The 6,941-nt window shown below is 41.2% G+C and overlaps 1 protein-coding gene across 2 annotated transcripts in view; it reads right to left on the bottom strand.

Moving 5' to 3' along the window:
• LOC109920222 (microtubule-associated serine/threonine-protein kinase 4-like) overlaps nt 1–6,941 on the bottom strand; it is a 763,378-nt gene that overhangs the window by 499,447 nt on the left and 256,990 nt on the right. The window lies entirely within an intron of this gene.

The raw sequence follows: 6,941 nt of genomic DNA on the forward strand, positions 1-6,941 counted from the left end.
CACAATCTCCCATCCTCTGGGTAGAGATGTTTCTAATTGATTTCTTGATGCCTATTTTATATTGATGGCCTCTAATTTATGCACTTCCCAACAAGTGGCAAGTGTGCTTCCTCACTTACGAATAGTGAAACATATTGCAGCATATCATCTGTGAAAGAAAAAACCGTGTTAACGTTTCAGGTCCGGTGACCCTTCCTCAGAACTGCTGAGCTTTTCCAGCAACTTTGTCTTTGTTCCTGATTTACAGCATCTGCAGTTCTTTCAGTTTTTATTTTGCAGCATGTCATGTAGGTGCAGAACAAAAAGTAAGACATGTGCCTAGATTGAAATAAAATAAGAAAAAATATTGAACCGCAAGAGCATCAGAACTTCCATTGTTTCTTTGCAGAATATTTTTGGGAAATTTCTAAAGTATGTCCAGAATGCACAATCCACAACAGTTTGAACAATAAATTGTCTCTTAAATCTTGATCAGTACATTTTGACAATGAGAATTATCAATAACGCTGCTTGGTATTTTTCCGTTTGCATTTGGAGATAAGTAACTAATTGTGCAAGGTGAGAAGTCTGAAGGAGTAACTGTCCTTGAGCTCCAAAGTTGGCTTGATGGCCCAGTTGCTGTTTTATGTTCAGAATGTTTTCTTGGTCATTCAGTTTAGGGAAGGGATGGCCTAGTTGTATTATTGCAGGACAGTTAATCCAGAGACCCAGATAATGTTCTTGGGATCTGGGTTTGAAACCCATCATCGCAGATAGTGGAATCTGAATTAACTTTTAAAAATCTGGAATGAAGAGTCCAATCATGACCACGAAACCCATTGCCGATTGTCAGAAAAACCCATCTGGAAGCGAGTCTGTCATTCTCACCTAGTCTAGCTTACATGTGACTCCAGACCCAAAGTTTGACTCTTAACTGCCCTCTGGGCAATTAGGAATGGGCAATAAATGCTGTCCAAGCCAGTGACGACTTCACCCCATAAATGATTTTGTTTTTAAAAAGTTATGATTAGGTAATTGAGTTTATCTTATGGATGTCTTAAATTACAAGAGCAGTAGGAACTATGAGTTTTTCTCCAAAGTAGTTGACGTTTATGTTGAAACCTTGTATTCAGTATGATCTGTTGAATAGTGACATCAATAAGCAATGTAATTCTATTAAGATAATTGTAAAGAATAATTACATCATCTCATCTTTTGTCATTTAAGGATACACTAATGCACTCGCAATTTAAAGGTTGCACTGAATAGAAGTTGTATTTAGGGCATCCTTAAAGAGAAGGACTCACAAAAAAGTGTAAGTACTAGAACCTTCAAAGGCAAGAGCAGTTATCCTTAAGTCTATAAGCACTGACACATGACAGTATAAACAGTGAATAAGAAGTCCCACATTCAATCCCCTGCTATTGAGTTAGTTGCCATACATTATTGCTTTAATTGGCCTTAAGAGTATTGGGAAGGGAGGGGAAGATTGATCACCACTAACACTCCTAATTGCCATCAGACTGTTTCTTCTGCAATTTCCCTTGTATAGATTTCTTCTAAGGATAAGATGAGGTTTCTCGGTTATGTTGTTACTCAGTCACTGGATAGGAGACATTAAGACACCACGTCTACCTGATAATCAGAATTAACACATGGATTAGACACAAGATTCATGTTTATATTAGGTGAGGTAAGATTCTCTACAATCAGTTGTAATTAGTTGAAAGTAAGTATTTAGTACTTTGCTATTAAGATCCCTGTATAGACCAATAATTTTGAGGTGAATTTTCCAATTGACCCAATGGAAGTAACTGAATGATTTTAATTTTTAAAACTACTATAACCCAACAAAATTAACTTAATTCAAACATTAATAATACTTCAAATAAAAGGATACACTTCACATAAATCAATATAACAAAGATGCATTTTACAAGACCACATTCACGTGTAATCCCAGGCACATAGGGCACGAGATTTGTACCAAAGTTCTCTCACCCAACCCTGATTATCTACATTCTCTCACTTTCCCGACTGATCAGTTAACCTTTAAATCGCTTAGACTAACAGCTGTATTCTATCCAAAGTTCTTGAATATGCCTGTTGCCCAGGGCCGTCTTACAGTGCAGTGGTAGTGTCCCTGCCCTGGACCAGGGAGGCCCAGGTTCAAGTCACACCAGCTCCAAAGGGGTATAATAGCATCTCTGAACAGATTGATTAGAAAAGTAGATTAATAAAAAGAAATATACCTTTTGTTCAAACAGCATACCTGGGCAGAATCTCCTTTGCAAGGTTTGCAACAGTTTGATGGCACAGATACCCAGGGACTTCTTTTCCCCTTTAAATTGTCTGGTTGGCTTTGGCACAACTGAAACCAAAGCAGTAGTACTCTTGTCCAATCCTCAATCCCTGCTCTACATGTTTTGAGTTTCTTTTTATCCTTTTAAATAGATGCACTGCTCATTGTGAAAGATGCCTTCTCTATTCTTCTCAACTGCATGTCTGTTCTAATCTCAGATATCTATTTTTATGTTCAGAGACCAGCTGTAATAAAATATCCAACTGGATGTCTATTCACCCCTTCTGCGTTTCCCAGTGGCCCCACAACTGACCTAGCTAACGAAGTCTGGAGGGATGTGGCTGCCAGACTGGGTTCACGGCAGGTTGAGAGAGAATTGAATGTATACTCTCAAGCCTCTAGCAGATAAATGCAAATGTCGTAGAGTTTTACAGCATGGAAAGAGGTCCTTTGGTGCATTGTGTCCACACCCATAGTCTTCCATGTAATGATATTTCTGGTGCTCATCTGAATATTGCTTAAATTTCTTGAGGATTCTTGCCTCAATCACCCTTTCTCACCTATTTCAAATAACCACCATCTTCTGGGTGATTTTTTCCCCTTAAATCCTTTCTATAACTCCGGCTCCTTACCTTAAAATTGTACCCCATGGCTATTGACTTCTCTACTAAGGGTACAGAGGGGAAAAACGTTTCTTCCTATGTCATAATTTAGTACATCTTAATCATGCACCTCCTTCAGTCTTCTAAGGGCAAAAGAGTAACTAGGGAGAAAATAGGCCCCCTTGAAGATCAGTGTGACCGTCTGTGTGGAACTGCAGGAGATGGGTGAAATACCATACGAATATTTTGCATCAGTATGTACTGTGGAGGACTTGGAAATTGGAGAACTTGGGCGAATGAATACTTATGTCTTGAAAAGAGTTCATATTACAGAAGAGAAGGTGCTGGAGGTCTTAAAATGCAGAGAGGTAGATAAATCCCCAGGATGCAATCAGGTGTTTCCAGAACTTTGTGAGAAGCTAGGGAAGAAATTTCTGGGACCCTTGCTAAGATATTTCTCTCATCATTAGACGTGGGTGAGGTGACGGAAGACTGGAGGTTGGCTAACGTGGTGCCATTATTTAAGAAAGGCCGTGAAGAAAAGTCAGGGAACTATAGAGCCTTGCGTGAGTGGTGGATAAATTTTTGAAGGGGATTCTGAGGGACAGGATTTACATGCATTTGGAAAGGCAAGGACTAATTACAGATAGTCAGCATGGCTTTGTGCATAGGAAATTGTGTCTCACTAACTTGATTGAGTTTTTTGAAGAGGTGACAATTGCTGAAGCAGAGCGGCAGACGTCTATATTGACTTCAGCAAAATGGTCAACAAGGTTCCACATGGTAGATTGGTTGGTAAAGTTAGATCGTATTGGATCCAGGGGGAGCTAGTCAATTGGATGTAAAATTGGCTTGTAGATAGGAGACAGGGTGATGGTGGAGGATTGTTCTTCGGACCAGAGGCCTGTGACCAGTGGTGTGCCACAAAGATCGGTGTTGGGTCCATTGCTTTTTGTCATTTATATAAATAATTTGGATGTGAATAAAGAAGGTATGGTTAGTAAGTTTGCGCATGACATCAAAATAGGTGGTGTAGTGGACAGTGAAGAAGATTAACTCAGAGTACAACGGGACCTTGATCAGATGGACCAATGGGCCGAGGAGTGGCAGATGGAGTTTAATTTAGATAAATGTGAGGAGCTGTATTTTTGTAAGGCAAACACTGGCAGGACTTATACACTTAATGGTAGTGTCCTGGGGAATGTTGCCGAACAAAGAGACCTAGGGGTGCAGGTGCATAGTTTCTTGGAATAGGAGTCACAGGTAGACAGGGTGATGAAGAAGGTGTTTGGCACACTTGCCTTCATTGATCATAGCATTGAGTATAGGAGTTAGGATATCATGTTGTGTCTGTACAGGACATTGGTGAGGCCACATTAGAAATAATGCATATAATTCTGGATGCCCTTCTATAGGAAGGATGTTGTTAAACTTGACAGGGTGCAGGAAAGATTTAGAAGGATGTTGCTGGGCCTAGAGAGTTTAAGCTATAGAGAGAGACTGAATAGGCAGGGACTTCTTCCCCTGGAGGATCAGAGACTGAAGAGTGACTTTATAGGGGTTTATAAAATATTGAGGGGCATGGTGAATAGCTAAGGTCTTTTTCTAGAGTGGAAGAGTCCAAACCTGGAGAACATGGTTTTAAGATAATGGAAACATTTTTAAAAGGATCCGAGGAGTAACTTTTTCATGCAGAGGGTGGTGCATGTATGGAATGAGCTGCCAGAGGAAGTGGTGAAGGCAGGTACAATTACAACATTGAAAAGGCATCTGGATGGGTATATGAAAAGGAAGGGTTTGGAGCGATATGGGCCAAATGCTGGCAAATGGGACTATGTCAGATTGGGGTGTCTGGTCGACACAGATGAATTGGACCAAAGGGTCTGTTTCTGTGCTGTATGACTCTGTGACTCTAAGAAAAACAACCCCAAGTCTCTCTTCATATCTGAATTGCTCCAGCCCTGACAACATCCTGGTAATCTCCTCTGCACCCTCTCTAATGCAATCATATTCCTTTCTATGGTGTGGTGATCTAAACTGCACAAAGTACTCTAGCTGTGGCCTATCTATTACATACATTTTAACCTCCTTTATTTTCTAGCCAATGCCTTGACAAATAAAGGCACCTATCTCATTTGTTATGTTAACCGTCTGCTCCCTTCAAGGATCTGTGTCCATACACACCAATGTTCCTCAGATTCTCTCCATGTTTTAGGGTCCAACCGTTCAATGAGTACTCCCTTGCTTTGTTATTCCTCCCAAAATGCATCACCTCACACTTTATAGAATTAAATACCATTTGCCACCATTCAGCCCATCTATATCATCCTGTCTTCTAAGGCTTTCCTCCTTGCTATTTACTACACCACCAAATTTTGACCCATCTTCGAACTTACTGATCATACCTCCTGCATTCATGTCTAGATCATTAACATACACAACAAAGAGCAAGGGCCCCAGCACAACTTTGCAGTATGCCGCTAGAGACAGACTTGCAGTCATCCTCTGCTTCCTACCACTAAGACAATTTTGGATCCAATTTGCCCTGGATCCTATAGGCTCTGAGCTTCTTACCCAGTCTGCTATGTGACACTTTGTCAAAAACCTTACAGAAGTCAATTTAGCCTACATCTGCTGCACTCTCATCTACCTCTGAAAAATACAATCAAATTTGTTAAATGTCAGTTCCCCCTGACAAAGACATGCTGACTATCCCTGATCAATCCTTGCCTTTCCAAGTGGAGTATAGTTCTGTCCCTTGGATTTTTCTTCCAGTTATTTCCCTACCACAAACGTTAACTGGCCTGTAGTTCCCTGTTTTATTTTCCTACCACCCTTCTTGAATAATGGTCCCACATTAGCTGTCCTCCATTTCTCTGGCATTCCTCTTGTGGCCAGAGAACATTTCAAAATTAATATTTGAGCCATTGCAATCTCTTCCTTTGCCTCCCTCAGCAGCCTGGGATAGATCTTATCTGGACCTGGGGATTTATCCCTTTGAAGTCTACTAAAACCATTATTTCCTCATGTTGGAGGTGGACATTGCCTGGGTACTTGAAGACGTGCATGCTATATTCAGCACAAAATTCATGGTGGCACAATGGTTAGCACTACTGCCTCACAAGTGCCAGAGACCCAGGTTCAATTCCAGCCCTGGGTGACTGGCTGTCTGGAGTTCGATGGTTCTCACTGTGTCTGTGTGGGTTTCCTCCAGGTGCTCTGGTTTCCTCCCACAGTCCAAAGGTGTGCAGTTTAGGTGGATTGGCCATGGTAAATTGCCTGTAGCGTCCAGGAATGCCTAGGTTAGGTGGATTAGCCAATGGAAATGCAGGATTACAGGGGTTATCTCTGGGTGGGATGATCTTTGGAGAGTCGCTGTGGACTTGTTGGGCTGAATGTCCCGTTTCTACACGGTAGGGATTCTATCGAAAAAAATTCCAGCCTCTGACCTTCTCTTGCAACCGCAGCATATGTTCGGTTGCTTAGGCTGTTACTAGTGCTATCAATGAAATTGAGTCTGAGTAGCAATTAAATAGAGAGGATTTAGTTGACTTGAAAATGCAGACATTTGAGCAATGTGAACATGATTACAGGGACTAAAAACAACAAATGCTGGAGATCACAGCGGGTCAGACAGCATCCGTGGAAAAAGAGCAACCTAACGTGTCGAGTCCATAGCATCTGCAGTAATTTGCTCCTACAACTACCGGGACACTGAGATGCTTATTGAAAATCTGGGGACGTTCTGACAAAACTTGCAGTTCTGGTTACCTTAGGCATATTTAAACATGTATTGCAGAGAATTGATGTTAATTGAGTTGTAGCAGACCGTCGGGTAACAGTTCAAAACTGTTAATCAGACGTTTCCTGAAAGTTCTAACAATTAGCTTAATTTCGGTTTGCCAGATTCGTTTCCTTGCAGTGATTTAAACTTGAAATGTTTGCAGCGTATCACACAGTCCACACCTTCACTGCAAAAACCCTACAGAGTGTATTAACTGATCGAGAGCCGTTGGTTGGGCTGGGCTGCACTGTTTAAATGGCACAGTTCATCCCCT

The sequence above is a fragment of the Rhincodon typus genome, chromosome 3, assembly GCF_021869965.1.
Source record: "Rhincodon typus isolate 14 chromosome 3, sRhiTyp1.1, whole genome shotgun sequence".
NCBI classification, from domain to species: domain Eukaryota; kingdom Metazoa; phylum Chordata; class Chondrichthyes; order Orectolobiformes; family Rhincodontidae; genus Rhincodon; species Rhincodon typus.